The sequence below is a fragment of the Xiphias gladius genome, chromosome 14 (assembly GCF_016859285.1).
Source record: "Xiphias gladius isolate SHS-SW01 ecotype Sanya breed wild chromosome 14, ASM1685928v1, whole genome shotgun sequence".
NCBI classification, from domain to species: Eukaryota; Metazoa; Chordata; class Actinopteri; order Istiophoriformes; family Xiphiidae; genus Xiphias; species Xiphias gladius.
The window spans coordinates 6,276,045-6,286,711 of NC_053413.1; positions in this window are offsets into that span (position 1 = coordinate 6,276,045).

Below are 10,667 nucleotides of genomic sequence, written 5' to 3' on the forward strand. Positions count from 1 at the left end.
GGGATTTCACTATTTTGGATACAAGGACAGCGTTATGACTAATGATCTTTCCTGTAAACCTACACTGCTGCCACATTCCTTGAGGTGAATCTTTGTAACGGAGCTTGACAGGTATCCCAGGTAAACTTTCAGAACCTTTTCCTGTAAAATAACTTTTTTGCTTCACTGAAGTAGGCCTTTCTATGCACAAATCAGAACAGAAACCACTTGTTAACACAAAATATGTTTAAGGGATGTCAAAGAGAGCACAAAGTTGTGTCTAACAGCTGAAATCCAGGGTATATCCACATATTTAAGTCCAAAAGCAAAGTCTTGACCCAAGTTATATTTCTGACATTTTGTTGCCTTATGTCCCCTCCTGTCCCCTCAGATGCCTCTCATCTTTTTGTTCCAAGGGCTAGACTTAGACACAAAGGTATAGAGCCTTTGCAGTGAGAGCTACTTGTCTTTGGAGTGACTTGCTTGAGGAGATCAAGGCTGCAACAGTGCTACATCTTTTAAATCTATTTTAAAAACCCATCTTTTAAATCTGCTTTTCAGTGAATTATTTATGTGTTAGTGTTTCTTTAGTGGTATTTTTAGTAAGTTGCTGTGTTATTTGCTTTTAATCTTCTGTACTGAAAAGTGCAATATACATTTATAATAATATTAACAATAATAATAATAATAATAACAATAATTAATAATAATAATAATAATAACACAGTCCAAATTAACTTCCATTTACTCATTTTGTCTGAAGTGAAGGGACTCAATCTGCAGAACTGTTACATTAGAGAAGCTGGGAAATAATATTTGCCATTTTTAGCCACTCTGTCAGCTTGGCTCTATGGATGGGAACGTCAGACTATTGGTCGGTCCACCACTTGGGTCCACAACGACATATCTGAGCAACTGTTGGATGGATTGCCATGAGATTTTATACTAAAATTCATGGTCCCCAGAGGATGAAGTCTATTCACTATGGTAATCCTTTGAATTTTCCTCTAGCGCCACCATGACCACATTTGTGGTTTTTAGTGAAATGTCTTGACAACGATTGAAGGGATTGCCATACAACTTTACTACACATATTCGTGTCCTCCTCAGGATGAAGTGTAATAACTTTGATCCCCTGACTTTTCATCTAGTGCTGTTATCGGGTCAAAAATTTAATTTTGTCCTTCATGACCTGCACAACTCATGACACTTCCATCAGTCTCAGCTGTACAATGCGTTTAATGTTAATTGGGATATGTTAGCATGCTAATACTCTAAACCAGTGTTACTCATTGCAGAGCTTATGAGCCTCATGCGTCTCACCAAGCTTTGAATAGTGGCTTGCATGGCTGCGAATTATTATATGATAAGGTAGGCAATCGATATAATCTGTAAAATATTCAATATTCATACAGCTACACTAGTTATACACAAGATGGCTACACATATGGAAACTACCTTATTGGCCAATAAACTCTACAACACAGTTGTGTTGCCAGTTTTCTTGCCCCCTCTGCTATAGGATAATTTGGGATGATTAAAAAAAATCATATATATATATATTACACTGCACTATAAGAATGCAACCTTTCCATGTGTATTTGAGCTTTTACTAAATTCCTAAATGTTGCTACTTAATTAAAGGGGGAGAAACTGTCACCAATTTCACAACAATCCTCACTCGTGAAAGAGCATTATTAATTCAGTTATTGCAGGGTCACATGCTAGCTGCCATATAGTGCATGAACAATGAAAATAGATCAATTTCTAATCAAACAAAGTCGCAATCTAGACGGAGAGAAAGATGGGAGTGTGGCAAGTGAGGAAAATGAGGAGTCAGAGCGTGGAGCAGCTGAAAATCAAACCTGAGATGCTGCAGCAAGCAGACTGCAGGTTGTCAGAGTAAAAAGAAAAATAAAGCTAAAAGCCATACAAGATATGCCTAAATAATGTTCTAAAAATTGACGTAGATTTTTAAACATTTGTCCTCCAATTCAACCCTTTGTGTGTAATATGCAACTAAAGCGACTCCAGTTTCAAACGAAGTAACTTGGAGCACTTTTTCCAAAATACAATACCGTTTTGGTTGATTAACACTAAAAGTGGTTCTCCTACTGACTGTGTCCTTCCAGTGTGGCTCCCATGGAAAAAAATAGTAAAGACCACTGTGCTACACTAAGATGGTGAACATGGTAAACATTATACCTGCTCAGCATCAGCATGTTAGCATTGATGTTCTGTGCTGATGTTAGCATTTAGTTCAAAGCACTGCTACGCCTAAGTGCAGCCCTTGAGAGCTGCTAGCATGGCTGTAGACTTTTATCTCTTAAGTTGGTGCCTTATATTTTCTGCTGATTGACTAATTTATTAATCAGCTAAATGTTTCGGGTCTTAGTATGAGGGATTAAATTCAATGACTTGCGGTCATTGCTGCCTTAAGCTGCTAGCTGGACGCCAGGTGCTTCTCTCTAACCGATCAGTGTAGCCCCAACAACTTGTAACTTTAGTTCCTACAGGTACAGAATTGGCACATTAAAGTAGTCATGTGAGGATACAAATGACAAAACAATTTGCAGGTGGAAGTGTTTTATTTAAATAGAGGAATTGTCAGAAATATTTCTATACATTTTCATGCAGAGGTGCAACTGTAAAGAACAACAACAAATAAACTTTAGTTGCTTTAATGTGGGTAAATAATTTTTTTGTGGGTAAATAATAATTTTTCTTAATCCCTTAACCTTGTTAAGGAATCTAGGATTCTCATTTACACAACATTAAAGAAATTAGGTTAGCGCTGAAAGCCGAGAATAATCTGATTTTTCTTAAGTGCATGTAAATGCAACGAGCGTGTGACAGAGTCAGATCAGAGCAGAACATTTTGTCAGCCTGACACAGAGGTGATGATTTAGACTGAGGTGTCAACAGGCTGTGGATTGGCCAGACAGCGTGTGTATGTGTGTGGATAGTGTGTTTGTGTGTGTGTGTGTGTTGCGTCTGGGGGGGGGGGGTTACGCAATCACCTAACCCACAGCAAACTCATGAGTGTGCCATTTGCGCCTGAAAACACTTCCTCTCCAAATTACATGCTGACACACACACACGCACACACACACACACACACACACACACACACACACACACACACACACACACACACACACACACACACACACACACACACACACATCCTTGTTTTACTATATTCGTGGGGACCCATCCTTGACATAATGCATTCCCTTACCCTAACTGTAACCATCATAACCTAATTCCCTACTCCAAGCCTAACCTAAACCTAATTCTAACCTGAACCCTATAACCAAGTCTTAACCCTCAGACAGCCATTTAAACTTCTGGGGTCCAGTATTTTGGTCCAGCAAACAAGCCCACACACACACACACACACACACACACACACACACACACACACACACACACACACACACACACACACACACACACACACACACACACACAGACAAATTCAGATGATGAGATGTTTTGTGAAGGGCTCCTCCTCAGCAGAGGTGGCACAAGCCTTTTAGCAGCTACTTATGACCCTCCATCCCCTACAATACACACTCACACACAGGCTCCAGGCAACTGACTCTACCTCCCTTTTTATTCAAAGCTTGATTTCTTTTCATCAAGTCAGCCTCTTCCCCTTTTCTCATCTCCACCTTTCTACTCTGCTGGATACTCTTGTTTGTGTCAAATCCAATCCCTCCCTCCCTCCTGGCCTCTATCTCTCTCTCTTGGCTCTTCATCGCATCTTTGTCTTCCCTCCATTATCCTCTCTCCTGCCTCTTTTCCCCTCCTCTTATTCTGTCTCTTTCACCGCCGACTATCTCTCTTTCTGCTCCCCTTTTATTTGCCTCCTTTTCTCAATATCCTCCATCTTCTTAAGTCTTCTCCTCGCCTTTTCTCTGTCTTCCATTCTATGCTCGCTTTACAGCTCTCCTCTCCGCTTGCTCTCTTCTCCTCTGCGACCTCTCACCCTCTATTTTCTCCTTGCCTTTCTTTCTCCCCTTTTCTCTTTTCGCAGCCCTTTTCTCCTTCACTCTGGGTGTCGGCTCTTTGTGGAGGCTCTCAGCCCCCAGTGGGACATCCAGCAGGAGAAAGAGCTAAAAAACAAACTCTGGGACAGAGGAAGGAGGGGAGCAGGAGGGAAGGAAAGAATAAAAGGAAAAAGAAGGAAAATCGAGAATGAAGGTGGGAAGAAATTGAAGGATGGAAGGACTGAGTCTGAGTCCAGTGTAAATTAGATAGACAAAGGCCAAATGCTCAAGTGGACATTTAGGGAGCAGTAACGTGGTCCCATATTTTAGATTTATTGAAAATTGTCTTCACAAAGAAATCAGAATTCGTTGATGATTTTGTCAGATTACAGAAAATAATTTATTTTGATGCATATTTTAGTACCATTTATTGCATGTTGCTTATTATAACTTCCTTCATTTATAAACTTGATTAGTACAGATCTTGATACATTACATTTCTAATAGGCCAGTGAAAGGATCATTTTGCTGAATTCTGCTTTGGGTGCAAGAAAACCAATAAAAGGCCAATATAGCTAGCCCACGTCTACATGCCATGTGGGACCCATGTTGTTGGACCCATATGGACACCACACTATGAATCCACTTTTAGCCTGTTCCTATGGGCCTCATTTACCCCTTATTGGGCTGACATGTTAGCTGGAAATTTGCCAAGTATGGACACACTGTGTTTTATTCTGTCTTATAATAAAAACACACATAACTTGATTGTGAAAATCAACACAATACAATACAAAAAACACAGGTATACAAAACAGAGATTCAAGTATATCTAAATGCAAAGAGATGAAGTAACATAAGTGAGTAAACTACAAACACCATGAAATATTAGTATGATTAGATTCAAAGTCGTCTGTGTCATCACAAATATCTCACTTAAAAGACAGATGTGTGTGTGGCCATACACTACCAGTCAAAAGTTTCAGAAAGACCCTATTTTTCCAACTTTTAGTGAAATTTCCGCAGTTCAAATCCAATGAATAACCGGTACAAAGCTAAGTGGTAAACTAAAAAGTTAGAAAAGTTTAGCTCACTTAAAACTGAAAAATCATGTAAATTTCATAGAAAATAGGCCTTTTTCAGGGATTAAGACACTGGTTAACTTACAGCTTTCCTTCCTTCTGTCTTTTTCCATTTAAGTCCACTTAATGGACTCAAATGGAGCCTTGAAAGTTAATGCAAAAAATTCCTACAGGTGCCCCAACTTTTGTTGATTACTTACAAACTCTCAGTCTGTGCAAAGGCAGTGTTGGAAAACTGTTAAAACACAGACAATACTGTACTGCGGGAAGTAGTACTGTACGTTGCTATCAGAATGGTGAGAAAAAGACAAATAACAAAGGAAGCTAGACTGGTTGGTCAGCAAGATAATGATCCTAACCATTAGAAGAAAAGAACTAGAGGGTGGCTTCACATGATGGAAGACCGGGACAGTCTCCAGACTTAGACCCCATGGTGCTGGTTTGGGATGAACTGAGCAGAAGGTGAAAGCAAAGCGACCTGCAAGTGCAACACATTCGTGGGAAGGAACTCTCTGAACAATATTTCATTTTCATTGTAGAGAGAACACGACAAGTGTGTCTGGCTGCTGAATGAGTCAAAAATGTAGATTAAATTTAGGATTTAAGATTCAATGATTCCTCTATTTTATTATTATTATTATTTTTGAAAAATCTTTATCATTTATTTGTTCTATGCTTTAATTTCAGAGTACACTGAAACATTACACTGTGTAAATTTCAATAACAACTGGAAAAATGGAGGTGTTCAAAAATTTTGACCGGTAGTGTAGTTCAGTCCATTGTCAATAGGAATGATATTAAATGATTCCACAGTGCATGATTCCCTCATAACATAAAGGTTTGGAGACTGGGCTGCCTGCAGGAGATCAGAGTTTCAGGTCATTGAGCGTAATCAGGGCATTTGCATTCGTTTGGCAGTGTGGTTGCATGGCTATTCTAAAGTAACTTGACACATCTAAACTCTTAAAACAAGTTGCTTTTAACTTAACACAAATTGAATCCTGCTGGCAACCTTCATGTGTTTTCAAATTTCTTAAAATTACATCAGATGTCTGAAAATTCCAATTTAATTCTATTGTATAACATATTATCATTTAATTTGCCATGAATGATGATCTAAACATTATGTAAAACCCCCAGGTCTTCTCCTTGACGTGGCATGCCCAGACACCATGCATGCAAAACTCATTTTGTCTCCTTGTAGCTCAAACTTCATTCTTTTCAGCAGTGATGAAATTAATGACATCACGGATGAGAAGTGGCCAAAATGAACTGCTGCGATGGCAGAAAAGGAGCTGAACATTAAGGCAAGTGTCCTGGTAAGTGAATTGATTGGACACAATATTGTGAGGACAAAAAGGAAAAGTGAAAATAAAGGTAAGAGTTGACACAGAACATAAAAATTAATAAAAAACTATGTTTTTTCTTTACCTATGATTTTGGCCCTCCACTTGGCCTGTGTCACTCCAACAAAATGGACTCCCATCAAATAAGAGAGAGTTGTATTTGAAATTGCAGGAATTACTTCAAAGTTACAGATATCAGTCTGTTTCCTGTCTTTCCTTCCCCCAGCCCCCCCACTCTCTCTTTTCAGCTCATTTCTCTCTCTGTATGGGCTCATTGGGCCCTGATTGGAGTGTGTGTGTTTCTATGATGTCTCTAATGGTGAGAGGGAGTAGTGTGTCTGAAGTGAAGTGTGTCTGTGTGTTAGGACATGATTTCACACCCAGCAGTCTTATAGTCTCATCAGCCACCATATCGGCCAAATGACTTATGTGAGTCGAAGACATTGTCTGGTGTGTGTGTGTGTGTGTGTGTGTGTGTGTGTGTGTGTGTGTGTGTGTGTGTGTGTGGCTCACATTGGTGTTCAGGGTGCTTGGTTGAATGCATCCCCTGTTTGTATGTGTTTCTGATTGTTTGTATGTCTATAATGTCTGTGTTTGTTGTTCCTCGCTCCCTAATTTGCATGTTCAAACAGGATTAAGTGTATTGAGAGAATGAGCGATAAACAGTTCTTCGACAGGAGACAAACATGGCAGATTAGCATCGCAGATCAGATAACAAGAAGAGAAGAAGCTATCTTTCAGCCTGTTAACATATTTGCTTTGTGTTGGTTTGTGTGTATCTGACCAAAGTAAAGCTTCTGTGTCAATCTCCTCAAAAACGTAGCTACGTTTTGCAGCTACAGCAGCTATGGAAATACCATGTGGACACCACTTGAAGTGTTGTCACCTTGCGCTTCTACAGTGTTCTCTCATTTTTCTGAAGATATTAGAGATTGATAATAGTGAAGACAACATGGTGAAAGTTGAAGAACGGCAATCTTCTCCTTTCCAATAGTGCTAAATAGATCTCTAGCTAGCTAAACAATTCCACCTCAAACTTTGGAACTCTATATCATGAAGTCAGATGAAAGAATGTACACAATCATGGATAATAATTATTAAATAATTACTGCATTTCTGTTCATGCTTGATAATTAGCTTGTCTCTATGTTAGGAGGAGATCAAAAAATTTTGAATGTATTTCCATGAAGTTTGGTGGGCAGATAGACCATAGAACATGGATTAGCTAATTAGTTATTTTGGTCATGTAGATCTTTTTCCACTGTAAAGTAGTACTAAAGAAAAGAATGGTCAAAATTAATCAATGCAGGCCAAGATATTCTGGCTTTTAGTGCCTAGTACGGCTTAAACCTGCAAATACAGATTTTTCTGGCAACTTGAGGGCAACAGAAACAAGTTGTGAACACAACATTGACATATCATCATCATTCTAAGTTCGGGAGAGCTTGTCAGCAGTGGCCACCTGATGAATGTCAGTTCTATATTCATTCTCTTTTAGCCTTGTTTTTAGTCTCTACTGATGCCCGAGGGAAATATCTAGCTCTTTAGATGCTAAATGATCCACTATGTTTACCAGCTGTTTGCTAACTGCGTCTGTCTGTTTTTTTGGTGTTCAGCAGGTAGTATACCATGGGGTTTTTAGAGCTTTTTCACTGAAAACAGAAACTGCCTTGTGTCACCAAAAACGATGCTATGAGAGAGTTGAGAGTGAACCAAAACAGTAAAGCTGTGGGCCGGACAGCTGAACAATGAGCTGAAACTCACTATAAATCTCCATAAAGCCACGGGAAGCGGCAAATTGAGGTTATAATTCTCTGTATGTTCACCAACATGAGCCACCCCTTTCATATTGTCAAATCATTCTCACATTGTTATAGCATATATTGTTCTTATAAGAACATCAATTATACCCACTTTAAGTTCCAAAAACACTGGATCCTACAATTCCCACAATGCAACTCAGTAACGTCTTTTCAAATGCACCTAGTAGTGTGTAAGTGCGGTTTCTGTAATAAATATGTAGTCTCAAACCCAATCTAAATTAACCCTGAGGACATCATAGGGGTTATTTTGTAAGTTTTTTGGATAGCTCCTCTGGAGCCACAGAACACACTGTACAACTGTTTTCACAGGCTGAGTATTACTCCTCAAGACATGTAAACGTGCACAATCAGTTGAGTGCATTCATTTCATGTTTAATCAAGTTTTGGTCATTACCATGAAACTGCCAGAAGCCTTCCAGCGGCATTGTAACATCTCATTGCAAGACACCACTCTGCCTCAAGGTAATGTGGGTTTCTAGAGGCAGACAAATGAACAAATATAAATAAAAAGTAATTAACCAATCAGAGCTGTGAAATTTATTTTCTCTGTTTGGTCATCTGGCAAATGAAATCTGACAAGCAGTTAAATTGCCTGTGTGCTTGTGTGTGTACTGTATCTACACAGATACGTAAGTCGTTGCCGCTGCTTGCACGAGAGAACATGGACATGTAAGCGAATGCATCACTGTTTGTGTGTTGACATTAGGGAGTTTTCTTCAGTCCACCTGAGGTGGTGTTTCATCATCACAGAGCCCTGCTGTAAATTAATGATCATACTCATCATACAACATTTATTAACGTACAAGGCTCACTGGTGTGTGCTGTCCTGTACACACCTTCTACTGTCTCTTCTCTTGCTTCCATACAGCTCCCTGCATGATCTAAAGACATATCGTTTGCTTTAGGGATGATTCTACATGTCAGTACCTTTGACCTAGCTTGAAATGATCCCTCCGTTTTTTTTTACATTTTATTCATTAATGAATTTTTAAGCCACTTGGGGGCAGCAGAACAAGCTGTGCAGACAGCATCGAACACATTATTACCTAATAAAGTTGCTAGGGCAAACCAGTGGCTTGTTTGAACTTCAGGCTGATACCGAGCAGCTTTAGCATTTATCTGGAGTCATGCTTCTGTCAAGCTGACTAATGTCCAAGTAAAGTCCACTATTCATTATTTAATTCTGTTTTGGTCTCCACTAACGTCTGAGGAAAATAACAGACTATTTAGCTGCTAAATGATCCACTATGTTCACCTACTCTTCACCGACTATTTGATAACTTTGTCTGCCTGCCGTTTGATGCCAGGCAGGTATTGTTCAGTCAGCTGCCTGCTGTGGCTGAAAACAAGGTTGATGACAGCAGAGTTAGCAGGTCCAAAAAGCGAAACAATGAGCTGAAAGATGCTAAAAATCTCTTTAGATCTGAGGCCGGTGATGATTTTCTGGGGTTTTTTCATCACAAGTGACACTATTCATTCTACACATAATCATCTGATTGATTGTTGATAGTTGTTGAATCAAAAATACCCCTGGGGTTGGTTGTACTGTTCTGCCCGACTGCTGTTGGCATGCACAGCTGTCTGTAACCAACCCCGTCTCCTAGAAATGATGTTCATATACTGTTAAACGGTTCCAATTATGTTGTGGTGGCAATGTAATTGCAGGCTGGATTATCTTCAGAGGCAACGTATTGTTTTTTTTTGGAATGAATGAATGGATGAAGCTGCACATTTATTAACAGCAGCAAAGTTGCTAGGAGGTGATTGGGGGGAATGGCAGCTGTATGAAGCACATGACTGTCACACCAGACGCATCCACAGCCCCACCTGTGGTTAGGTTTAGGCAATGAAATCCCTTTGGTTAAGGTTTGGGAAGGATCAAGGTGTTTGTTAAATGTAAATAAACACATTGTGTCCGAAGTCACTATGAACTTTTTCTTTATTTAACCAAACCATGATCTTTCCCCTGACCTTAACCAAGTGCTGTGAGAGTCTAAACATAACCATAAAAAAGTTTAATACTGCTGTGGTCACTACAAGTAGATGTTGCACTGAAAGATTTGATATTTTGCTGGAAAAGAAATTTGTCTGTGAACATTTCACTGATACATTCAATATCAAGATATTTCTGACTTGCCAACTACATATAACATATTCTCATTACGTTAAAAGAAAATGTAAAATACAAAATTACGTTTCATTCAAAATGTATTTGCTGCCAAAAATTAATTGTATATAATTTCTGGGTTGTATGTCATTTCTAGGAGACTGGTTAGAGGAACATGATTTTCCTGATTCATTTTTATTTTCTCTTTTCACATGCAAGAGTCCATTGCCACCATCGGCCCCTGGGTACCCAGGGGTTAGATTATTATAGGTTTTTAAAAGGATTTGAAAACCCCCCCCAAAAAAGCCAAATGTGCCTTCCAAAAATACAGCCTT